This window comes from Physeter macrocephalus, chromosome 4 (assembly GCF_002837175.3).
Source record: "Physeter macrocephalus isolate SW-GA chromosome 4, ASM283717v5, whole genome shotgun sequence".
NCBI lineage: Eukaryota > Metazoa > Chordata > Mammalia > Artiodactyla > Physeteridae > Physeter > Physeter macrocephalus.
In genome coordinates, this window is record NC_041217.1 from 79,314,067 (window position 1) to 79,341,474 (window position 27,408).

At 40.8% G+C, this 27,408-nt stretch overlaps 1 long non-coding RNA gene across 2 annotated transcripts in view; it reads left to right on the forward strand.

Moving 5' to 3' along the window:
• Positions 1-27,408, forward strand: part of LOC114486008 (uncharacterized) — a 76,708-nt gene that overhangs the window by 25,936 nt on the left and 23,364 nt on the right. For both annotated transcript variants that reach the window (XR_008617145.1, XR_008617144.1), the window contains exons 4-5: positions 4,027-4,243; positions 25,159-25,382. This is a non-coding gene — a long non-coding RNA (uncharacterized lncRNA). The remainder of the gene's footprint in view (positions 1-4,026; positions 4,244-25,158; positions 25,383-27,408) is intronic.

Sequence of the window (27,408 nt, forward strand, 5' to 3'; positions counted from 1 at the left end):
TACCCCCACTTACTTTGCTCCTCACCCCCACTTACTTTGCTCCCCTAACCCCACCTCCTCCCACCTCTACAAAAGTGAGCAATCTGCAGTGAAATCCATTGAAAGACAGAGTTTATTGAAGAAATTTACCTTGTAAACATCCAAGAGGGGTATTTATTGTTCAACATTTTCCAAAATTATTTTCCCACAGTAGTATTTTCTGAATAGGAAAGTAAAAAGTAGTTAACCAGCAGCATACCAATATCTGAAGTGAGGCTTTTTAAACTGGGTTTAATGTAGCATTATTGGGTTGCCAGATATACTGAAAGCAGAAAATCGGCACTTTTAGGTGACTACATTATTTATTTTCTTCTTGGTTAATAGCAAGTTCTATTCCTCCAAGCTGCCTTTTGGCTTCAGAGGTCTCCCTGAGTCATTCACCAATTGTCTGGGTTAAAAATAGGACCCTGTCATGTGGGCGGGATCACCAACAACAGCAAGCATGACCTTATTTAACATTACAGGCTTGCCTCAGAAGCTTCTTTCTCCTAGATTTGTTTGAATAGTCCACCAAGATCTAAATATTAATCCGGGTAGTACATATATGTCATTTTCAAGTAAGGCAAGAAAAGACCTTCCAAAAGAGAAAACAAGCAAACAACAAAAAAACAAAAAAAGTTTGAAAAACCTCTCCTGATACAAGTCCTTTAGAAAATGGTGAGGAGGAGAAATAGGGTTGTCTGGGGAATTTTTTCTTGTTAATTTGTTTTTTGTTTTGTTTTGTTTTTAAACTCGAAGGAGTTTGTATAACAAAAACCAAGTGCCATTGTTTCAAAAAATAGTATGGTGGTCCCTGAGGAATGGAGGAAGGGAGCTTGTACTCTGCTGGCTTATCTAGATTCCTGCCTCAATTTTACTACTGGCTCACTGGGTGACTGTGATCCAATCACCTACGTTAGTGTGTGTTTGTAAATATGTATATATTTTAATTTTAAAGTATGATAGTACCACAAATAACCTGTAAATTTTAGGAAAGAGAAGAAAGAATAACTCATAATATCACCATATGAACACTGGCAGTACTTTTGTGCACAGGCCTCCAGTCTGTTATAAATATGTTTCTTATTTATGTAGTTGTAATTATAAGGTATATAAAAAATTTACATTTAACTTATTTCATTTATATTATATCATAAGTTTTTCCCATGATGGGACCAAACTTCACGTCATTTTTTAATGGCCATGTAAAATTTTATCAATTTATTTACTGTTTCTTTATTGCAGGACTTTTAGTTACTTCAAATTTATCAATTACTCTGCAATAAACATCTTTGTTCAGTTATCTTTTTTTTTTCAAATTTCAGATAATTTTTAAGATACATTCACAGGCATGAAATCACTGAGTCAAATGAAATGAACTATTTAGGGGTCTTGATATAAAATACTAAACTGCTCTTCGAAAAGGTTGGATCATTGTGATCTCATCACACTGTTAATAGCCTTAGTTGTTAACATTAAAAAAATGTTTTTACTAAATTAAAATTATCTTTATTTTCATTTGCATTTCTTTAATTACTAATAAGGATATACTGACTTGAGAAATCAGTCTGTAATCCTCTTACTGAAAAAAAATGCAGTTCTCTGATAATACCTGCTTTCTCCTTAACACTATTTTAATAATCTGCAAGTTGTTAGACTCTGTGCTCTAACCCTCAGGTCAAAGTCAGGCCTCAAGTTACAGGGCAATCAATCAAGGAAAGTACCTCTCTAGGCTTCCAGCCCTGCCCCCTGCCAGAACAGAAGCAGAAATTGCTCTTTTCAGAGATTGCCCTGAGTTCCCAGCTAGGCATTATGCAGCTATTATTCCCCTAAAGTTGAGTGTCTCTCTACCCTTGTTATAACACTTCAGTTCTATGTGCTAAATATTCATGGGACACGTATTTGGGGCTAGATAATGTGATAGGTCCTATAGATTCAAAAATGAATGAGAAACAGGCTTGCTGAGCAAGTTTAAACCTAGCACAGTGGTTCTGGAACCTGGCTGATCATAGAATCATCTGGGCAACTTTCAGAAAAAGAAGATTCCTGGATTCACCTCAGACCTACCAGATCAGAGGTTTCAGGCTTCTGTATTTCCAGTAAGCTACCTGAGGCAAGCCAGGCTCAGTTATCGTGGCCTAGAGTCTGCTTCTTGGTAATATTCTCAGGATGACAAAGTTATAAAGCAATAATATAAATAAGCAATTGTCTATGGGGAGATATGTGAAGTGAAGAAGGGGAATCCTAACCCTGGGGGAATGATTGACCCCATCAGAATAAAGAGCAAATTGCACAAAGCCTATTAACTCTTACCTTCAAAAACAGCCCTTTCAAGCCAAAGATGATATTTCTTATTTTGCTGTAGTAAAAGGAGCCCTGGGCTTACCTTTTGGCTGGATTATTAGAATTGCCTGCCTTTAATTTCTTCCCTCCACCTACAATCCAGCCTCCATGTTACTAGAGTAATCCCTTAAAACACAGACATGCTCCCCATTGTCAACCAAATAATCCCCCCATCTTCTTAACATGACAATCTAGGTCCTTTATCAGCTCTCCCAGACTACCTTTCTGTCTCACAGTGATGAAATCAGTTGGAGTATTATTGGGTAAGTTTTCATTTCCAAATTGTGCACCCTACATTCCAGCCCCTCAGTTCAACTCTCAGTTTCTAAAGGTGCCCAGTGTGCCCTCATCACCTTGCACACCACTGATAATGCGTCCTTGCCACCTGGAATGCCCCTTCCCCATATCTAGTCCAGCTCAAATCTTATATCTCTTTGAAGTCAAGTACCTCTATACAATACCCCTTGAATTTTACCTGCCTCTGTTAGCTATCATTTATTATTCGCTCTGTGCTATGTACTCTACTAGAAGTTTTACACATACAGTGTCACAAATGTACCATAAGTTAGGTATGCCCATTTGTCAGATAAGGCAAATAAAGCTCAGAAAAATTAAATACAGTATATAAGTTAGGTAATAAGGAACAGAGCATGGAACCAAAACCAAATCTAATAACAAGCCTAAACTATAATATTTCCTCTTTGACACCTCAACCCCCTCAGACCTCCCATTGCTTGTTATTTCTTTGAGAATCATCACTTTCTGCCTGTGTTACAGCTAATTCTAAATGATTTGGGCTCTGTCTCTGGGGAGCAGTTTCTCAAGGGTAGGGATCCTAACAAGTGATTAGTGCTTAGTATTCCCTAGAATGCTTAAGTTGTGTATTTCAGTAAATTCTTAGTGAATGTGTATAAAAACCAAATGAAAATAGTTGTAGTCTCACTGATGAATTTTTGCTATGAAATAGACTAATTTTCTGTAGAATCTCATTATTGTATATCTAGTTATTAGACTGACTCAGACATTCTAGATATATTTGCCCTTAAAATATAAGAAGCCAGAGGGCAAAGTTTGACACCAGTCAGCTTGCAAGCGGTTGTTAGTCTTATACCTTAACATTATAAACTCACAGGATTAGCACTTAAAATGTCATGCATTTAAAGCACTTTAATACTTTTTAAAAAGAGGCCTTGGCTATGATATCACATATGTTGTGGTTAATAAATAGGAAAATAACTGTATAAATATTCACATGTGAATATTATCTGCCATGAACACTGGAATGAAACTTAATAAAATAAATCATGTTCTCTCTCCTAAATTAAGGACCCATATGTCATCCTCTGTACGTCAAATGTGCCTTGAAGGTGCAAGAAGATAGAATCAGGGCATTTCAGGGTCATCTCATTCTCAAAGTGGCCCCTTATTCTGTATTCTCCCTAGTATAATGCTTTCAAATGCTTTAAAATTTTGTGTCGTGTGTTTCTGAACCATAAATATTACTTTGCTTTTGTAAGAAAATGACTAAGAGGGTCTGTTTTTAAAAAATCCAGTTCTCAGAGTCAAAGAAAATTCCATCATTACAAGGGTTTCTTATGAAGGGAATGCTGTTGGGGCCAAGAAGGGGTTAACCCTGAGTCATTCTCCTCCAACCTCTTCTCTCAGCCTTACAGATACCATACAGCTGTTGAAAAGTGTCTGTCAACAAAACTATTACTGTCTTTCCTGGGATCAACACTATATCCTGGACCCTCAAGGTCAGCAGAGCTGCGTTCAGAGCGAGGAGAGGCGACAAGCAGAAAGCTCGCAAAACCGGTGAAATCCCAGGCGACACTGGCAGGTGGAGGACTTTCCCCAACGGCTGTGAATTCTAGAGGGAAAGGTAGGGCTCAAAGTGTAGAGGCTGTCCAACAAGATAAGGACATATTTCCACCCTGAAAACTTTTCTGGAACAGCCTTAAGTCCTTCATCTCCCTTTCTCCCTTCTCGCCCCACCTCATGCTTCCATTCATCGTCAGGAAAAAGAGTTGTTGCAAGGAGCAAATGACTAGGCATAATATAATAAAAATATTGGCTAATGGTTAAAAAGCAGCTATTGTATATCTGCTGCTATGTTAGGCCCTTTCTGTATATCACCTTCATGAAAAAGACAAAAATACCCGGCAAGGTAGAATCTGTCATTTTACAGGTGAGGAACCAAGTTAGGAGAGGTTAAGTAACTCACTTAAAGTTGTTGAACTAGTAGATGGGGGAGTCAGAGTTTGAACCAAATTCGAACTTTAAGTCTGTGCATTTAATGAACGAGTGTGCTTCCTGCCTTCCTTTAATTCTCTTCCACTGAAGGAGGAGAGACTGTCCTAGAGAGGATCTAACACAGGCAGCCCCAGTCTCCCAGGACTTCTCATGTGACAGATTTATATTGCCAGAAAGTCATCATCAAGAGTCATGGTATGACTGCTGGTGCGGTATAAATTATACAATCTTTCTGAAAGGCAGTCTCTCGATAGTCACCGAAATCCTGAAAAATGTGACACACTCTGACTTCACAGTTTAAATAAAATAAATAAGCATATTCACAAAAATGTAGGCAGAGGTATTCATTGATGCTATCTATAATATCAAAAATTAGGGGAAAAAACCCTTCTGGTAAAAATCAGGCTCTTGGTTAAATTATGAAATACATTGGAATACTATAGATCCATTAAAAACAAAATTATGGAATAAATAGATTGACATGGAAATACATTCATGATTAAAATATTTACAAATAGCATTTAAATATGATTCTATTTAAATGCATATATGTGTATGTATATTATATATTTATATTAAAATTGTATACCAAGCTAATAGCAAAAACTGGCTGGGTGTAGAATTTATGACTATAGAATCATAAAATCTTGTGGTTGGAAGGACTCTTAGAAGTGTTTTCTTCCAGAAGTGCCTATCCCAACATGCCTGACAGATAATACCCAGCATCTGATCCTGGGCTTCTTCTGTCAGGGAGCTCATTAACACCTCCTTTACCCAGTTTCAGTGAATCTTTGTACAGCACGTGTAGTTTAAAAACTCTTCTGTCTGCACAGCACAGACCTATGTCAACTTGCTTTAGTAGAAACAGGAGGGGGCAAATTTGATCGTTAGAAATGATTCATTGCTATGAAGCCATTTTCTTCCATAAATTTCTCTTCAGGGGAAATACGTTATGTAAATCCAACTAAGTAAAGCTTATAAAATAATTTGAGCTTTTCCCAATCATCAGCAATAACAGCTCCAACATCTGTAAGCAGCATCAGAATCTGTAACTAGTTCTGATAAGTGCCTCCAAAAGGTTTTATTTGTATATGTTAGTGGTACTTTTGGAAAATTCTGCCAGTGAAAGCCAGGCTTCACAGGAAAAACAGAATGCAAAAATGAGAAACTTACTGTATTGTATGTAAAACCAAGAGCTAAGCTAGGTCCTCAGGGTATGCTTGAATGTTCTTGAACTTCCTAACTTTTCTTGGCTTGCATTCTATGCATCAGCAAATTCTGTAGCAGAGTGTTGGCCAAAGTCAAGAGGTTTTTCTGAAACTGGACATCCATGGGATGAGACAGAGAATTATTTAATTTGGAATATCAAGTTAGCCATAGAAGGAGTGAGAGAGTGTGTGTGTGTGTGTGTGTGTGTGTGTGTTTGTGTGTTGGAGAGTGTTGGTACATGTAATTCATTCACTCATCCATTTATTCATCCATCCATCTCTGTGCCAGGCATTTAACTAGATGCTAAGCAATAGGGCACAAGACCAACAGTTCCTTACTGCATGGAGGTTCTAATATAGCCCATAACTGCTATGATAGCAAAGGCCCAAAGGATGGAATGATACATCAGGGAGAAAAAGGGGGATGTGAGTATTCCAGGAAGAGGGAAGAGTATATGTAAAGAATCAGCAACCTGAAGTAACAGTTGAATATGTGAGTATTCCAGGAAGAGGGAAGAGTATATGTAAAGAATCAGCAACCTGAAGTAACAGTTGAATAGCTAGAAGTTTAGTCTTGCTGCAGAGAGAAACTAGCCAGCTAAGCAAAGATCAGATCATGAAATTTCTTTTAGGGCGAGCTTGATGTCTGGATTTTATGTTCAAGCAAGGAGAATTACCTGGCAAAACAGTGCTTATAGCATAGTGGTTAAGAGTCTCAATTTTATTTTATTTTATTTTATCCTTTTAGTATGTAACCATTGCTTTAAATTACTCAATGTTGTACCCTGGTAATGCACAGTTGCAGAGCCTCAATTTTAAAATTGATTCCTGGGTTTGAAAACTATCTCCAGCTTTACTCTTATCTTGAACCACGTGAAACTGCCAATATTCAAGTACTCTTGAGCTTCAAAATGGCAGTTTCTTATGGTTCAACCTAATAAAAAATAGAAGAATCAGTTCTTATCTCTGAAGTATTCAGCTGAAGCCTGCTGAGGTCTCATTCATTACCACAGGGAGTGAGACAGCCCATCGGGAGTCTAGCCAAAGGCCCCTCAGGTCTGCTGACTCCTGTGAGAAATGACACCTGCCTTAGCTGGCAGCACAGAGCAGGCTGTGCCCAAGGAAAGCACCAGTCTTCAGCTTGCACTCAGTGTCCTCAAGCCCAGCTCCCCTACAGGGCCTGGCCCTGCTTCTCCTTTCCCTGGTTTTGGTCAGAAAATGTATCATCGGAGGGCCCGCTGCTTGCATCATCCCTCAGCTATCTGAGGACGCGGGAGGGATTCCTGGCAAACCAGACCCCGTGCATATGCAGTCCTCTCTTTCTCTGTCTCTTGCTCATTTGCTCCCTTTCTTTGGCTCAGGAATGTGCCACCTCTGGTAAGGCAGGGATGAGCTTTCTGAATTGTGTTTATTTGTTGGCACTCGGGTGTGAAAGCGCTCCCCGTCAACTGCATATTAATCTTGTCAGCAGTTTGTATCTGTTTTCCTCTGCCTCTCTCCCCTGGCCTAATTTATGGCTTTCCTTTGCCTTGCTTCCTATTGTCACAGTGACAGGGAGTGCTCTGTTACGGGTGCTCAGGCCTAGGACAGGAGGAAGGCCTGTCCTTATAAGATGAGCTACAGAGTGATACAAAATCCTGCAATTTGTGTGGCAGGGATAAATTTAGACCAGGCCTTCCCTCATGTATTGATGTCCTACCACATGCTCCATGCTGTGCTTAGTGTAGTCAGTAAAGAGAAGAACTAGGAAAACTGGTCCCTGGCTTCTAGTGGAGAAGGCATGTGGGGTGGCAGGCAGACAGTGCGGCCAGCATGTATATTTTCATTGCTCAACCACAGACAGTGATAGCAGACTTGAGAATTCAGACAAAATGTGTTTAAATCCCAGTTCAGACACTTTCCTTTTGTGTGACTATCTGTGTGTCCATTTGTAATGAACATGTTAATTATCCTTCTTTAAACCTCAGTTTCCTCATCTCTAAAATCAGTGAAATAATATCTACTCCGTAGAGCAGTTATGTGATTTACATGATAGAGTGAGCCTTAGCTCCTGTTATAATGGCAATACTAAGCATTCAACTTATGACATATATTTTTATGTATTATTACTTAAAAGGAGAAGGGAGGGAGAGGAAGAAGAAGAAAAAGAAATTCATGAAATGGTGAACTTACATGATTAGAAAAGAGTTCTAATAACATTGTTTTTGAAGCCCTGCCAATTAACCTTGAGCCTTATGTTAATATTGAGTTTCTTATATAATTAGACCCTTAGTAACAAACTGTGTGTTTGAAATCTCGATAAACCTAAAGCCGGTCCATCTCATCCTGGCACTGCCCCTGGAATAAGGCCAGGGCTCAAATATTTAGTGTGTCTAAACCCTCAGGTGCTGTCTTTGAAGACTGTATATCCTGAACTGCAGTTTCTTTATACTGTTAAGTGGCTAAAACAAGCTGTCATGTGCTAAATCTTATTCCATGCATGAATCACTGTTGCTCTTTTCATCAAGATCAACCCATGGCTATTTTTCTAGTCCTCTTCTATGGCAGAGTTCATAGTCACAGCCCTGAATTAGACTCAGCCTGACACGCTGAGTGCTTTGGTTTTATTGCAGAAAGTGTCGCCCAATGTGGTACAGAATAAAACCTCACCACACAGCCTTTCCCTCAATGGGACCCAAGATCCTTCCAGAAAACTGGTGTTGCATTCCCCCCCAGGTAGCAATTCCAAGCTGAGGTTTATGATTCCTCTGTGGAATTTCCCCTTACCTCAGTGTTTTTGTGAAATTCTTAGAAACCATAGAAATTCTGATATTCCTTGAATTCTGACACTTCTTAATTTAAAAAGTAAAAAAAAAAAAGTTAAAAGCAAACCCAATAGATCCTCTTCCACACTTGTGTACAGTGGTGGACAGACAGAATGAGACAGACAGCTAAGCTAGGCATAGCATGCCTCCCTCTCTGGCACATCTCAGTTCAGATGTATTTTGGTCAAGGAAGCCTTCGCTGACCAAATTTGTCCCCCTGAGCACCCTCTGGTTTCCTGATCATATCAGTTACCACGCTATATCTTTTTTTTTTTTTTTTTTTTTTTTTTTTGTGGTACACGGGCCTCCCACTGCTGCGGCCTCCCCCGCCGCGGAGCACAGGCTCCGGACGCGCAGGCCCAGCGGCCACGGCTCACGGGCCCAGCCACTCCGCCACTCCGCGGCACGCGGGATCCTCCCGGACCGGGGCACGAACCCGTGCCCCCTGCATCGGCAGGCGGACTCCCAACCACTGCGCCACCAGGGAAGCCCCACACTATATCTTAATTCCTCGTTTGTCACTTTCTCCCAGTGGCAGCAGGGACCATGCTTGTTGTGTTCATTATTTCCTGCTGTTCCCTAGCATGGTGCCTGGCTTTAGGTGTATATTTTTTGAAGAAAGGAAGAGGGGGAAAAGTATGCAGTATTGCTGGATCCACGGTGATCTGGCCTAGATAAACACAAAGACAACTTCTTCAAATTCTGGCCTGGAATGCTAACACCAAGTGATGGTTCCTTGTATGTCAGAGAAGCAGTGGCATCAGAGGGTCTCAGCATGGGCTCTGCTGGACATGAAGTGAAGGACTTTTGAAGTTTGTTTGTTGTACCTTTAGCGTTAATCTTAGGTTGCTCCTAACTTACATATGAGCTTTTCTGTTGTCCTGAGACTAGAAGTCTCATTTTACTTTCTAGACAAAATTTTAGTCTAAAAAATTACTATTATTTTTTGATCCAGTTTCCACTTGTGGCTAGGAGTCAGTTATGACAGAGACAAATAGGAACTAAGATAGATCATTTTTTGGATGTGTTGGAGAGAAACATTTGAGAAATAAAACAGTGCCCGGGAAATAGGTGCAATTTAGAAACACTCAGACTCAAAAGTACATCTATATCTCTCTCTCATTCATATGCACACACACTCACACGCGCACACACACACACACACACACACAAAGTGGCAAATTAGAAGCTGAAAGGCATCACAGGAAGGAGAGAGGCAGACATCTAGTTTCAAATTTACTAATTTTGTGCCTCTGGCAAGTTACTTGATCATACTGTGTCTCAGTTCATCGTCTATAAAATTGGGGTAATAATGCCTATCCGATAGGATTGTGGAGAAGATTAAAAATAATATCTGTAAAGCACCTCACACATAGTAGGCACTCAATAAAAGACGATGATGATGAAGTCTCTGGCACTTATAGGGGAAGAGTGGAGGGGACACCAGCTTCCCTGGGAAACCCAAACCCCTGCAGCTTACAGGAAAATCCTAGGCTGGATTCCTGGGATGGTATCATGCAAACACCATGGAGACAGCTGATTGCATGACTTAGCACTGATTTATGGAACTTGCAGGCTGTCCAGGACCTGAGGGCTATCTCCAGTCCAGGGCATACCTGGCTGAGAGTGTTGGTGGAAGCTTCTCTGTACGGTGACATTTCAGAAAGTAGATCAGCTCTGAATGCTCCTTATTAAGTGGTAATTCAAACATTCCCAGGGAGTTGTCAGCTCCAACTGAATGCTTTGGTCTACTGCATTTTGTCAACCTGTGTATTAAAAACTGGTGGCTTTTATCATCACACCTAGCCTAGGATACAGTAACACTTTCTCCTTCAGATTCTTGACTACAGGGATTGTTGGCCTGCCAAGTCTCTGAGCCATTAAGAGAGACAGTCTCTGTCCTTTTCCTCCTCTCAGCTGAGGTCTGTAGAGTCCTCAGGTAGTTGCATCCTGTTCCTAAGATCCTCTCTCTCAATATCGTATGCCCTCCAGGAGCAATCTGTCGGGCTCCGTTGATTTTAATCTATCCTGCCAAATGTCTATCTGTATAAACATTTAGAAAGTTGAAATCAGAGTGTATGTACCTATTTGAATCCTACTCTTTTCACTTAATATAGTAAACATCTCTATCTTTAAAAAATTTTTTGGTAGATTTTATTTTTATGGCAGCATAATATTTCATCCCATGAATGATCAAAATCTACTCAATGTTTCTCTACTGCTGTATATCTAGGTTGTCTCTCCCCCCCTTTTTTCCTCTCATGTGCTTAACAAAATGGTAACTTCACCTAGAAGGAGTAAAGAGGGAAAACTCATGAGGGTATCTGTGCAGTTGAGGGGCCTATCTCTGGCCAAGCCTTCGAGTCTCACTTGCTCCCAGCTTTGCCAGATGACTCCCTAAAAGAATGTGCCCCCTAGATGTCTGATCAGAGGAAACAACTACTTGGACTAGAAAGAAGACTGTGTTGTGCAGCATTTCTTTCTGCCTGGAGAGTCTGATGAGAAAAGCAAAGGAGGCATCTCTCATTCAGGTGTCCAAGTGATGAAAGCACTAAGACCTTTCACCAGTGACTGCAGGACTCACCCCTAGTTCTAACCAGCTCCATCTCTTTATACACGTTGAACATACCATTCCTATTCTCTCTCTCTGTGCCTTAGTTCATGCTATTCTTCTCTATCGGGAACACCTTTCCTCTACTCTCTACCTATCCATTCTTCAGATTCCAACCTGCTTTCCATGCAACTCCTTGAGTCTGTTTTCTACTGTGTTAGTCATCACCAAGATCTTGCTTCTCTGAACTCTTACTAAAAGCAGAAAATCAAACTTTTGTACTCAATTGTCCTAGGCAGTCGTCATATAGAATTATCTTCCCTCTCTACCTAGGTCACAAGCACCTTAAGATTAAGAAGCTCACCTTAATTTTTAAAAACCCCACAGCTGCTGTGGTCTGATATCACAACTGGGCACTTGACAGGTTGCAAAGACCAAGTGTACTGGTGTGTCTGAAGATGTGTGAGACCAAGGATGTATTAATCTGGGAACATAAAAATGGGAAGCCAATTCCCAGAAGATAAGGAGATCAGAAGGAAGAGGAGAGGTGGAGGCTCTGCAAGGCTTCGCATGCAGGGGAGACATAGGTGAGGGGGGGTCAACAGGTGAACAGACAGGTGCTATTAGAGAGGTTTGGTAACAGGTGGCAGGGAACTGAGGAAATAAGTACACTAAGCATTTCTGTGGTCACGGCCAGTAGGAAGGATCAGGATGTCAGACCCTGGAGACCTGTTGAATAAGGGCAGCATGTGGCCAGGGTGAGACTGAGTCCAGAAACTACCTAAGAAATACCCGGGCTTACTTGGGGGCAGTCACTCAGCAGAATCTTTTACACTAGAGGTTAAATATCTCTTTTTCTTATTTAATGCTAAAAGAGAGACCTACTAAAGCAAGTTCTAGTATGCGCTTTCATCCCAAGCCAGATTTGTCTCAAGTATGGAGCAAGGTCTCATCTACAGATAAATCCTAAGTAGGAAAAGTTACATTTAGAGAATTTTCACGGAGGGGAGGTAGACAAAACCATTGTTGCTATTCATGTACTAGGTACTCAGTAAATAATTATTGCCTGATTAGCAAAAGAAGATTTTGGTGGGTTTTTTTATTTTAATTAATTAATTTATTTATTTTTGGCTGTGTTGGGTCTTCGTTGCTGTGTGCGGGCTTTGTCTAGTTGCAGCGAGCGGGGGCTACTCTTCGTTGTGGTGTGCGGGCTTCTCATAGCGGTGGCTTCTCTTGTTGTGGAGCACGGGCTCTAGGCACAGGGATTTCAGTAGTTGTGGCGTGTGGGCTCAGTAGTTGTGGCTCGTGGGCTCTAGAGCACAGGCTCAGTAGCTGTGGCGCAGGGCTTAGTTGCTCTGCGGCATGTGGGATCTTCCCGGACCAGGGCACAAACCTGTGTCCCCTGCATTGGCAGGCTGATTCTTAAGCACTGCACCACCAGGGAAGTCCAGTTTTGGTGTTTTTTCTTGGTAGTTGTGGTTGTTATTTACATCATGATGATGACTATTTTTCTAGAGCCTTGAAATCATGACGGAGGAGACAGTTAAGGAAGGAGGCAGCGGAAAGGATGGTAAAAGAATAAAAATCCTTAAGTAGAGCTAAAACCACTGGCTCCAGTTGGCTTCCTGCTGGGAACCCTAGACAACCACAGAAAGTAAGGAATTACAGAGACAGGAGAATGGCAGGTTGACTTTTGAGATCTCCCAAGAGATTCTAACTATCTGAATAAGGATCCTAAAATAATGTTCGCATAACTTGCAAGATCTGAGACAGTAGTGTCAGGCTTCTGTCCCCCAGCCCAGTATTTCTAAGCTGACCACAAAGTCTCTGCAGAGAACAAAAGGGTCATGAAATAAACACTGATGTGTAAGTACCAAGCAGGGAAGGATTTCTCAAGGAAGACAACTGATTTTACAAAAACTCAGATAAACTCTTGAATGCACTGTTTACCTTCCTGTTATATAAAAATCAGGGGTGATTTGATGAAGTGAAGAGACCCCCAAAATTAAAATTATTGAATAAATAAGTCAAGCAAGCTCGAGTCAGCTGGTGTGATTTGCTGCCACTGGGGAAGTCCAAGTCAAACACTGTACTAGAACTTGAAAACAACGGGGTCATTTAAAGACCATTCCTTGCATTCATCTCAGGTCAAAAGAGGATAAAGATCAGAGTAATCAGGGCTGAAGTTTCAGGACATGATGTGATTACGATGGTGTTCACTCTGTCATGTACAGCCTTCCCAGCTGGCATGGGGCATTTTGAAATTTCCTGCCCCAGGCATGTGGAACCTTTGCCACATGAGAGATTGGTGGGGACATCCCCACTGCATGACCTGTAACTCTGTGTTCTCATAAAATCAGGTTGGATTTCAACAGGCCGCTTCCCCTCAGCGGAAGGAAAGCCTCGCCCAGCCACTACAGGGGCTGCAAGGTACTGAAGGGTGCAAAATGGAGGTCTGATGTGTAGTTTAGAATAGTCTCCTACCAAATTCCTTAAACAAATTAGGACTGGTTCTGGCCCGGATCTCTCTCTGCCAGGAGCAGTAGAAAGAGACAATAAAAAAAAAACTAAGCCTGCTAATCCTACCCAGAACTGCCCAAGACTACTTTGGGCTGGGGACACACACGCTCAGCCTTCAGAGATGCATATGGGTGCATTTTGTTAATCCCCATCACTGTGTGTCAGGGATAACTGATCTATGACTAAAAATAGTGTGAGGACAGCAATACCAGCCATTTGGGGCTGAACTGAGGACACAGTGGAAAACTTGACGGCAGCACAGTAGAACCTTCCTGGCCCAAGGCCACAGGCTCAAGGGCAAGAGCTCTGGGCTCATCTGCTGGGGAAGCTTGATTGACAGGTTCAGCCCCCAAGAGTGAGTTTCAGTGGTTGTAATCTTCTCACATTATTGGGCACCTTCTGAGTGCAGGACAAAGTGCTAGGAATGGGGGATGTAATGGTAGAAGACATGGTTCTTCTCTGGAAAATGCTTACAACTGAGTGATAGTTAAGAAGGGAGGGTAGAATAAAACATAAACAATTCTGCTTCACTTCAGTGACTTCAGTCTGAAACTGTCTCCAGCACCACACTAACCAAGGAAGAAATCGAGACTGTAAGAGCAGACGTTCAAGCCCATTCTTGGTCCGGGTATGATTTGTTGGGTGGAGCGAGAAGGAGAGAGGTAGAGAGAGGCCTTAAGGTCACATTTACCAATTTATTCCAATTAGTTGCATGTAGTTAGTATCAAGTGTTACTGGTAATGCTTTCTGTATCCTAAGGAAATGTCTGCCTCCAAACATTAACTTTTTAAATTATAGAATCACTGAATCTCAGGATTTTTCCCCTACATAATTATTGCATGCCTGCTATAAGCCAGACACCATGCAAAGAACCTTTTTAAAGATTGCCATAAACACTTGTTATAGTCATCTTGTCTAAAGTGTATTTAATAGAAGAGTAGTTCTGAGGAAAATTGCTAGGTATTCTCAAGAAAGCCACATGCTATATGCCATTTAGGGTGGCATTTGCCAACCATGACACTAGGTCTTATCAGGACACTCTTTATCTCCTTCAGAGTGCCAGACATTATTGATAGTAACCAAGGCATTCATTTCACTTCTTAGCAGACACGATGCTGCATTCTTGAAGGAAGCATTCAGTGGAACTTTCATCATCTCTTTTACTGACTTCAGACCACAGGCTTCGTAGAGTAGGCTAATAGCTTACTTAAAGAAGTTCAAATTCAATTAACTGAAAAATGGCACTTTTCAGTCACCAGTCAAACATTAGGGGTGAATTGTAATAAAGAGTGTGACTCCATTTTGTAATGTTGGACTGCTGACAGTGTTTAAGCCTCACTCACACCTCTCCGCCTGTGTCCGACTCCTGGACAAGTGGATAAGAAAGCCGGGTGCTTCCTCCCTTGGCACCAATGGGAGATTCAAGCCAGGCTAGCCCCTGCCTGAACGCAGGAACCCTTATCCGGGGTCAAACCCCACAACCACCTATTGTACTTATGAGAGTTTACCCATGGAAAGCACTTAACACAGCTCCTGGCACATATTAAGTGCTCTGTATTTATTAGTCATCACTCCTATTGTGATTGCTGTCATCCTTGTTGATGGTATCATCACCAGAGAAAAGGACTGGAAATCCCCCCTACCTGTGGCTTGCACTTCAGTCCTGTCCTGGAAAGAACCCAGAGTGATTTACATTCCCAACCTCCAGTTTCCCTAAAGATGAATCCCTTATATTTATTAGTTGTGGTTGGTTATTCATTCTTCTTGGGGACAAATTCCTAAACATCTTGGAAACAAGGGCCTAACTCCATGTCAGGCCCCTTGTGAAACTTTTCCTAATTTGCTCATGTACAGTTCATCACCAGCACCACTTCCAATTTGTCCTATGGCCCCACTTGATTTATGGCAAATCAAGGGCATTTGCCACACTGTACTGGAGTCTTATTGTACTTGTCTCTTGTTCCTACCAACCTGTGAGCTTCTTATGGGCAGGAACTGTGCTGGCTCATCTTTGTAAGCCTTTTCTTTCTTTCACTGTAAAAGAAAACAAAGAAACAGAAAATTTTATTTTTATGCATGTTGAAACTGAAAGTTTTGAAACATGTGTATATATATATATATTCATCAGAAGTTGTTAACTCAGCTGGAGTTCGGAAAAGGTCAGGGCTAGAGATACACATTTAAGGGTCATTTGTACATACTGATATTTGAAATGATGAGAGTGGATAAGGTGAGATTTTACAGAGAGAAGAGGAGGAGGGCAACGAAACAAACTTGGGGAATTTGTACTTTTAAAATTCTTGCCCTTTATCTCCACCATAGAGCCAGTTGCTCTTTCCTCCCATTTCCAACAGGTTCAATCCTCCTCTAAGCTCTGGGACCAATTTTGGCCTTAGGGAAATTTAAGGAGCTCTGGATCTTTTCTAAGCTTTCATTCACCTCTGCAGTTAATTCAGGATATAAACCAGGCCTGAGAGGTGGGTCTCTGCCCTGTTCATCATGGCTTCATCCTATGATAATCTTCCCAGAATCTCAATTCTAGTCTATCATGGCCATGAGGTACACATCAGTCACGATAAGTGTGTGGGGTTGAGATAAGAATGACTAAATGAGACGAAGGATAGATTGGTGATCCAAAAAATAAATAAAATCTTAGCATGATATCAAACCTTAATATATGAGTCAAAAGCAAGCTCATGGATATAGAAAGCAATGGCTGACATCAGTTCCTGATTTATCACAGCAGAAGGAACAATGTGCAGGTGTAAGAGCACATGGGAGCTTGCAAAGTCAAGAGCCAACAGAATTTACCAGTATTAATAAAAACCTGAGAAACCAAGCACTCTTATCCCCTACTAGAGGAAGTATATCTTGGAGGACAATTGGGAAATATATTTCAAAAGCTTTAAAGAAAAGATACATATGGATTCCTTGATCCTGTTGTTCTACATCCAACCATTTAATCCATAGAAATAAAGAAACTTCAGCATGGATACTGAATTTATAGAAATGATAACAGAAGATAAGATGGAGAGGAAAATGCAGCCTCCCCATTAATAAGCATCCAGAATTATATGCACATGTAAATTATGACTCTGAGGCTAAAGTTTTGTTAACATCTTGGTAAACAACTGTTGGAGTTCTGTAGAAGAAACTCCTATCAATCTGTGTAGAGATATAATCCCCATGTAGGGAAAGCCTAGTTGGTTGACCATTCAGTCTTTTCTTTTATGCTTCCTATTTCATGTGGAGGCATGAAGAGCTTTGAGGTGGGTGTTGACAGCTTTGATAGAAGCAGAGGTCTTTAGGGTCCAGTTGCTCTTGAATGTCCAGTTACTAACAGATTGACCTTCTAAAAAGATCAAATCAAGCCCTGGCTGACCCACCCAATTCAAGCATCAGGTGACTGAAATAGCCAGACCTTAAACTATATCTTAGCCATCTCACCAGTAAACTTAGATCATCCAGCCGTTCATTGCTCTGCAGTTGCCCATCACAGGGGCTTTGTAAAACAATGCAATTTACTCATCTGGGGTCAATTAAATCATGGCACACCATATGTGTAGTGGTAGGTTGTTTCCCAGTAATCAATGATACATACTAAAAATCCAGTTTACCTGCTGTGCTTCTAAAATATTAAGAGGCACAAAAGAGCCTAGATGATCAGTTTGACATACATGTTTCCTGGAGAAAGGCAGAATTTTAAAGATCTGAATAATGTCAAATTGTATTTGCCTGTCATCAAAATTGGTCCCAGAGAAAGGCACATCAGAATGTGTCAGCACTCCATGTAAGAAGACTGCCAGCTGCCCAGAATGAAGAGAGAGGATGAAAATTTCTCTAAGAATAGTGCTTTACACCTTCTTTGGTGTTTCCATCTGGAAAATCTCAAAATATTTGACTAATTTAATTATATATCTGTAATTATGCTTTGCTAGTTTCCTTAGAAAGAAGGAAATGAACATTTATTCAGTGCTTTTCTATGCCAGACACTGTGGTAGCTATTTGATAAATGTAACAGGATGATAAAATGGAGCTTGATGCTGAGACACCAAGAAACAATTAATTCCAATTTGCACAATTGGCAAAGGAGATGTTCAAAAACTCTTATAGGACTCAATCACTCACCCACATCAAGGATATAAAAGGTCAAGAGGTACATATTTGAAGAGATTTTCTTTGGCGCGAGCAGTACTGTGTGTCTCCTACCGTGCCCCTCCAAGGGAGAGAGGGATGAGAGTACCACCTCCTAAACCCAAATCCAGAGAGAGGAATTTTGAAGAGACCAATTCAAGATCTTAATATAATTCCTGTGAACTTTGGGGGACATAATGGTTTGATGTTTGAGCCACATCTGAAAAATATAAACAAGCAGAGGCTGGCTGAAACAGAGTAGGGGACTGAGGTATGGGAATTGAATATACTCCCAGAGTCAGGGCAAAGGCTTTGTGTATTTCCTGTGAACCAGCTGTTTGGAGAGAACTTGGAGGGGCAAGAGGACCTGCGCAGCAGGGAAGCTGGAGGTAGACTCCTGGATGCCTAGAGGTTATGCAAGAAGTCAAGTACTGGCGCATGGGAGAAGTGTAGGTGAGAGAATCCCAGTGACAGCTGAGGGTGCAGTCACCAGAGACTTCCCAGAAGCATCCAGGAAAGGAAGAATCATTTAAATATCTACCAGGTCCAGAGACTGCTGATTCTAGACCACCCCAGACTTCCTATTTTCCTTACCTCTGCCTTCTCCCCTTCTGCTCTAACCCGGCGGAAATCAGAAGCACTGATTAGAAAGGAAGAAGACTCCATGAGGAAAGAGAAAAGTAGCCAGTTGTACCTTCTTTCCAGGACTGACTGCACACTTCCTGCTCAAAGAGGCACTAGATGCAGAAGAGCAGAAGCATCAAGTTTAAATAAAATTTAGCTTTATTACATGAAACTACATTTTTTAATACCTGAATTGAAATTGTATTTGTGACATGAAATGATGTAGCACATATATTACCTGAGAGCAACTGGAGAAGTAATGGGATATGACAGGGTGAATGGCCTCCCAAAGATGTTCGCATCCTAATCCCTAGAAGCTGTGAATCCATTTCCTTAAATGGCAGAAGGGACTTTGGAGATTCGATTAAGTTAAAAATCTTGATATGGGGAGATTATCCTGGAGTTTCCAGGTTGGCCCAGTGTCATCCCAAGGGTCCTTATAAGAGAGAGGTAGGAGGGTCACAGACACAGGAGGCAGTGTGATTGTGGAAGCAGAGGGACAGAGCGAGAGAGATCAGAAGATGCTACACTGCTGGCTTTGAAGACAGAGCATCGGACCAGGATTCAAGGAAGTAGGCAGCCTCTGGAAGCTAGAAAAAGTGAGGAAACAGATTTTCCTGCAGGGCTTCCAGAAGGAACACTGGCCTGCTGACCCACGAGGACATCTAACCTCCAGAACTATAGGATAATAATGTGTGTTGTTTTAAACCACCAAGTCTGAGGTAATTTATTACAACAGCAATAGCAGACGAATACATGGGATATGTTCAAGTTTTCATAGATGGGCAGGGGAAAACTTGCCTCACTGATTAAAATTAAAGGGACAGGACGAAACAAGGGGGAAAGCGATTGCTTTATGATTTTGTATACTTTGTTATCTTGATTAATATGCACTATAACTTTATGCTTAGCTATTATAATCCCCATTTTAAATGAAGAAAACTGAACATCAGAGGTTAAGAAACTTGCCGAAGGTTAAACGGTAGGCAAGTGAGGCCCAAATAGGGAAAGAGTCTGGGCTACAGGTGACAGGCCAGTTGGTACAAGGCTTCTCATCTACCCGACTGCAAAGTCTGTGCCTTCTTCATTGCACTACACCATCTTTTGTGTGTATTATTCTCATTTTGAGATGGGTCATAAACTGAAACACCTTTCATACGTTTTGTGTCCCCTACATGTATGAGCTCCCCCCACCCCGGGGATTCAATGCCAGGTTCATCCTCATTAGCCTCCCTAACACTCTTGAGCTGATGGTGTTCCAAGTCTAACTCTAGTTCTGACCTCTTATGACTAGACTGCATTTTCCAAGATGCTTCCCTGATTCAATCTTCCTGAAAAGAGTCTTGTCGTTTAGGAGTCAGGTCATCATCTGGACCTGCTTCTCTCTTGACTTCTAATTTCTCTTAACATTACTACCATTTTCCCAATCTTCCAGACTGAAAAGTTAGGACTTATCTTAGGCTTGTCTGTTTATCTCATTCTTTAACCCCATGTCTGTCACAGGTGATATATTCTATGCAGAATGTAACTCAGAGAGAAAAAGATTGAAAAAATGAACAGAATATCAGTGATCTGTAGGATGACTTCAGATGGATATATATATATATATATATATATATATATATATATATAATTTGAAACCGTGGGAATGATGGCTATGTTCATGATCTCGACTGCAGTGATCGTTTCATGGATATACACATATACCAAAACTTTTAAAATTGAGCATTTTAAATATGTGCAGTTTATTATGTCAACTATACCTCAATAAAGCTTAAAAATGAAGAAAAGAATATATTCAAGGGTAATCCAACACCAGTCCCTCTATCTTCTCCTTTCCCTGCTCAATAGTCCCACCCTCAGGCACCTCCTGCTCTAGGATTGACAGCCCACTCTGAGTTGTTGCTCTTTTCTCAGACTTTTTCATTGCAGAGGATCCCTTTAATATGTCCTAGCTCCCTCCAGCTACACCCAGGGATTGTCCAGGAACAAATTGAACATTCCTCAGCACGCTGCTACGAGTACAGAATAGAAATCGATCAAAACATCTTCCCAGAAGTTTCCAAAAGCTGTTATGAATTACTATAAACACTATAAATAGTTTTTAAAAGTCAAATCTAGAATTAGCAATTCTGTGAATTAGCCATTTGGCAAATTGGTTTTCAGGGAATTGTCCTTTGGTAAATTGACATTGAGCTGCCTGACATCAACATCTTTCCTTTATCGAGGGAACCAGATGGACCAAAAAGAGTATTATTCTTACATAAAGTACAATAAGAATCAGTGTGTCCTTTCTAGGGGACAGACTATGCATTTACAAAGGAGAAAATATATAATTGTTTGCAACATTCACTTGCTTAGAAATTATGCTTTCTTGATTTTTAGGGTTTCTTTTTTTTTGTGGTATGCGGGCCTCCCTCTGTTGTGGCCTCTCTCGTTGCGGAGCACAGGCTCCGGACGCGCAGGCTCAGCGGCCATGGCTCACGGGCCCAGCCGCTCCGCGGCATGTGGGATTCTCCCAGACCGGGGCGCGAACCCGGTTCCCCTGCATCGGCAGGTGGACGCGCAACCACTGCGCCACCAGGGAAGCCCCCGATTTTTAGGGTTTCCGTCTTTAAAGTTTTGACTGGAGAGCCAAAGTACAGAAACTCACAATTCAGTGGAATGATATTAGAGTTCTGGCCAGAGCTAAATGAAAGACATTAAAATGTCTTTATCATTATGACCAGAACTGGTCAAGAAGATGAAAAGAATGAAGAATTCAAATACACATCAAATAAATTAATTGAAAACAATCTGGGTGAGGTTTTTGGAATTCTGTCTACCTAAATCAGGTAATAAACTTAAACATGGTTACAGAACTAGAGAGAAGGCTAATTTGAACCTAGGGACACAAGATATGAAACTGAGCCCATCTAAGGATATAGACTTGAAGTCTTGTTGAGTTAGGGGACATAAAGGAGGCCCAGTAGACCATCAGTGCCTGTGGTAGTATCATTTTTTTTTTCAAGCAGGTACTGAAAAGCTAATGGAAAAATCACTCTTTGATTATTAAACATCAATGCTTGTGGTAGTGTCATCTTACACATTATAGTACCGAGGTCCTATGTCCTCGCCTCATTTTTCTGCTTAAAAAATAACTGTCGGTGGGCTTCCCTGGTGGCGCAGTGGTTGAGAGTCCGCCTGCCGATGCAGGGGATACGGGTTCGTGCCCCGGTCCAGGAAGATCCCACATGCCGCGGAGCGGCTGGGCCCGTGAGCCATGGCCGCTGAGCCTGTGCGTCCGAAGCCTGTGCTCCGCAACGGGAGAGGCCACAACAGTGAGAGGCCCGCGTACTACAAAAACAAAAACAAAACAAAACAAAACAAATAACTGTAACTTGGTATTTTCATCCAATCATGACTAATCTCCCAAGATGGCAAAATGATGTCCTGTAGTTTGTTCATGGTCACTTGTGGCACCAGTATACTCGTCCTAGATATTTACAACCCCAAGTCCCATAGTCTTCTCTTGAATCTGACCCAATATTGAAACTTCAGGTTGTTTAAGATAGAAAAACTGTTCCTCATCATAGTGAAAGTGGCTTTTCAATCCTGGGAATTACTAGAATTTAATGTAGAAATGATGAAGTAAATCAACACATACTATAATATTTTGTTATGTTTATGAATACTATGATATGTGTTTATTATTTAAAGTCTTAATGTTCAAGAAAATCTGACACATTAGTCAAACAAAAATCTAATTACATGACAAAGTAGTAGCACTTTTAATAATAACTCTTCATACTGCTTAGACAGTTTGCAAATGCAAACACAAGCTTTGTTTAACTTTTCACAGAATGGGAGATTAAAGATGAATTAAACCACACTATTGCTTTATTCTTCTGCCAGGAGATTTTTGGGTCTTATACAGCTAGGAACATAGTAAATCTAATTGAAGAAGTAATTACAGACTGAGAAAATATCATACAATTGTCATTGACAATGGAACAATCAGGTGAAGCAATTTAGGAGTCACAAACATAAGACGTTTTATTCACACCCTTCAACAGGGTGTTCAGACAGAAATTACAGCACAGCATAATGTAACAGAATCACAGACTGACCCAGAAAGACAGTGGGTCACTGTGATCAGCTAATTGATTTGATAAGTACCTTATAGTATTAAAAATGTTGAAATAAAATGAAAGCACAAGAAGTCTGTTTCGACAACACCACCACAAGCCTGAACTTCATAATTTGTAAATGGCAGTACTTACATAGCAGAACTTAGCAAAAACAAAGATTGCTTAAAGAAAGTAGTTTGTGGGAGCCTGCTGCAGAGTCATTGACTGATGTGCCTTGAGTGTTCAGTATTTCTTCTTTCATGAATCCTGTGGTAAAGAGCCCCTTATCACTCAACTCAGCTATGATTTTAACACTTATACGCATGCCAAGAAAGCAGGTATAGATGAAAAGGCAGAGCCATGAGTTATCTTGAAATCTAGTTATACAGCTCCATTGCTACAATAATAGATCAAAAGAAAAAAAATCTTAAATAATCGGGAAAAGCAGTGATTACAGAAGTATTAGAAATAAAATGAAAAACAAGAAGAACAATTTAAGTCTACTTCTGAAAATATTCAGGAAGTATCTTCAAGCAGTGCACAAAGCTTCAGCTGGGAATTGCTTCAAGAAGTGTGTGTTCTAAGCATGGGCCAAATCTTCAAGTTCAGGAGATAAAGAAAAGGTAAATTTTCATCTTAGTTACTATTAGAAAGATAGAAAATATTTCTAACATGAGCTTGCCAAGCAATATTTTGCTTTTCCAACTGACCATAGTTAATAGTGGGTACCTATATAATGTCACAAATGAGCAGTATTACCTCGGGAGTAATCTAACAGCGAAAGTCTCCAAAAATAGGTTGTTCTTACATTATGTCAAACTTTTTATTTTTTTAAACATCTTTATTGGAGTATAATTGCTTCACAGTAGTGTGTTAGTTTCTGCTTTAGAACAAGTGAATCAGCTATACATATACATATATCCCCATATCTCCTCCTTCTTGTGTCTCCCTCCCACCCTCCCTATCCCACCCCTCTATGTGGTCACAAAGCACCGAGCTAATCTCCCTGTGCTCTGCGGCTGCTTCCCACTAGCTATCTATTTTACTTTTGGTAGTGTATATATTAGTCTATGCCACTCTCTCACTTCATCCCGGCTTACCCTTCCCCCCACCCCGTGTCCTCAAGTCCATTCTCTACATATGCGTCTTTATTCCTGTCCTGCCCCTAGGTTCTTCAGAACCTTTCTTTTTTTTTTTAGATTCCATATATATGTGTTAGCATACAGTATTTGTTTTTCTCTTTCTGACTTACTTCACTCTGTATGACAGACTCTAGGTCCATCCACCTCACTACAAATAACTCAATTTCGTTTCCTTTTATGGCTGAGTAATATTCCATTGTATATATATGCCACATCTTCTTTATCCTTTCATCTGTTAATGGACACTTAGGTTGCTTCCATGTCCTGGCTATTGTAAATAGAGCTACAATGAACATTGTGGTACATGACTCTTTTTGAATTATGGTTTTCTCAGGGTATATAATATATAAATATACATATATGGTCTAGGTTGAAGTCTTTCTCCCTCTCTCATGCTGCTAATAAGACTTAGGGGAAGCAGTCTCCCCTTTTAGTCTCAAGGATGGGTCTGATGGGTCTTAGAGAAATCCCAAGCCCTTGCCAGTAATTGATTCAGAAATGAATATATTACCTAATTCTAGCCAATGAGATGTGAGGCAGGATTTGCTGAAAGTTTGGGGAAATATTTTTCTTCTGTCTTAAAAGAAAGCCAGTGAGGCCTTTCTTTCTCTTCCATTAGATGTGAAAAGGAAAGTAGACTCAATTGCTACCAGCAGCCATTCCATTGCCATGAAAGAAACTAGACTTAAGGTGAAACTGACATGGCCAGTAGTTCAGCAGAAGAGAATGCTCAGAATTCTTGATGGCTACATTGAGCCATTGGACAAACCAACTGAGAAATCTGCACTGTATTTGCTCTTCCATTTATGTGAGCTAATGTATTTCCTTAATAATATACAGATATTAATGTACTTGTGGTTGAACACATTCTAATTGATATAAATCCATTATTGTTGGTTGATCAGAATGAAACTTCGGACTAAGTCCCTTCATTGACTCCTATACACTAAAAAAAAGTGAAGTTATCAGCAAGACATCCTAATCAAAAATTTATCTGATGTCTTCTCTAGTTTTAGCAGGATGAGATCTAGCAGACAACTGGATTACTGACATCTGCCATCAGTATTTTATCTTGGCTTTGCCAATTAGATGATCTTATTCAATACAGCAAATTAGTCCCTCAGTCAGGGTGATAGGCTTGACCTAAACATGCTTTGAATTTGAGAAGTTTACTTTATCTTCACCTGGTGAAACCATTGTTTGCACTACAAGTTGTTGTGCAAGTTGTTGTGGCTCTGACTCCAGAGATGTCTGTGTGTAGCTTCAATAGTTATATGAGGTGATACTGACTTATCAACTTTCAGATCCAAAAACATTATGTCTTTTCTTATAATACATGCAAAATCAGCTTTTACTTTCTGATTAGCTTTGAAGCAAACATAGCTCTATGATTGAAAGAATTTTTCTTTCTTTTGTCTCTTTTCCTCTGCTTTTCTTTTTTTCTCCCTCTAGTTGTTTCACAAAGCAAATAGTTACTGATATTGTACTGTGCATCAGACATTCACTGGGTGAAGGAAATTCAACCATGAACAAGACCCATAACCTACCCTCAGAGTTCTCATGCCTAGAGGAGTGTCAGGCATGCCAGGAGAAAAGCACAGTGAGAGGGTGTAAGCCATATGCTGCAGAGGAGAAGGGAGCAAGTCATTCTTCTTGATCCCATGTGAAGACTTTCCGTAAGTCCCTAAACTCCTGCTTTAAGGTAGGCTTTTTTTTTTTTTTTGACTGAGGGTTTACTTAAATATTGTCCATCTTCCCACACCAATTCATTTTGCAATTAGACAGGCTCAAAAATGACTCCTGCAAAAATGACATGAACAAATAATAAGGATTGTGATTCTGTCTTGAGAAAGAACTTCCTCTCTTGGCCTTCTTCCAGGGACTGGGTGTGTGGGGTTCGGTAAGAAAGTAGAAAGTGGTCTGAGAACTCTGAAACTATGAATCCTTAGTGCTCCTGAGCCAGTCTCATAGAAGTGTACCTCTCTGCTTTATGGCCATGACCATGTCCTTTTTTCTTTTTTTATAAATTTATTTATTTATTATTTTTGGCTGCGTTGGGTCTTCATTGCTGTGCGTGGGCTTTCTCTAGTTGTGGCTAACGGGGGCTACTCTTCGTTGTGGTGCGTGGGCTTCTCATTGCAGTGGCTTCTCTTGTTGCGGAGCATGGGCTCTAGGCGCGTGGGCTTCAGTAATTGTGGCGCACAGGGTCTAGTGCGCAGGCTTAGTAGTTGTGGCGCACAGGCTTAGTTGCTCTGCGGCATGTGGGATCTTCCCAGACCAGGGCTCGAACCCGTGTCCTCTTCATTGGCAGGCGGATTCTTAACCACTGTGCCACCAGGGAAGCCCCCTTTTTTCTTTTTTCATCCTGAAGATGAAAACTATGAGACACCAGTTCATCCTCTCAATACAGGCAAAGCCAGTGTCTGATTTTCTTCTGCCCTATTCTCAAAGTTTCATCCACTGAAATAAAGACACAGAGTCTTGATTTCTGCTTTATACAAAAGTGCATGAACATTAATTACTCTTCCTGGCAGAATCTTATTCTGACAGTCATAATGGAGAGATGATTCTTGTTGTAATAGGGACCATATATCTTGTGCTAGTAAATGGCCTGGCCTCCAAAATCCTTTGAGCTTTAACATTAACTAATTCTTACTTGCTCTTTTAAAATGAGTCCTATGCTTTGGAATGCTGCTTTACTCTCTATTATGTGTGCCTGTCCTTAACTGCAGTAACATTTCTCTAGTTGCCTTACCCAGGAGTGAGTAGTGTCCCCAACGCATGTGCTTTGCTAGCCAGCAATGTTGGTGCCCACTTCACAGAACAGGATACATTGCTCACTCTGGAAAGATGAGACAATCTGGTGATCAAGCAAAAGCAAGTGTTATAGTAAGCAGGAAGGGGTGATCACGGAGTGCAAATTGCCCTGGTGAGTACAGAAGACCAGATTGATAAGGGGCTGTGGATGCTGGAGAGGGTATCATTATAGTTTCTGACCTCCTGGGACTAAGATAGCCTTCTGAACTGATAAGAAAAGCAGGAATTTCCCTAAGTGCATAGAGGAGGAGAGAAGAAAAAAGAACGCAGCTAACATTAATGAGTCCTGCACTATGTGACAAGCCTAGTGTTAGACATTTTATATATTTATTCATCTTCAAGGGCTCCAAGGGCTTCAAAATGCCTCCTAGCTAGTGACTGGCAGAACTGGGAATCGACCCAGAATCATATGACACCAAACTTACCTCTAAATTGGTCTTCCTAAAGTGCACCTCTCTGCGTGTTTATCCTTTTCCTGAACCTCAGGCAGCCATGTTTATCCAGACCCCGCAAGTGTAAAATTGATGACATAATCATGTGATGGTGTCTATGGGACTGTTACAGGAGGATTAGGCTATTATCAACAAATCGGGGACTAGTATTGTTTTATCAGCATGGGAGTGTTTTCAATTAATTTGTAATTAAATAAAGGAAGCAATTTACTGACTCTTGGAGGAGTCAGGGCTGGGGAAGGCTTATCTCATCAGTCTCAGCTGTGCATTCCTTTTGCACCGGCTCATTGTTTAGATCACAGCAGTGATACATGATCTGACCTATAGGAGTAATTCAATAAAACATCAATATTTTCCTTCCTTTAACCCATGGTGCTGTGACTGGAGAAATCTGCCTGGAATGGCTTCCACCATGAGCTCATCAAGAGCTATA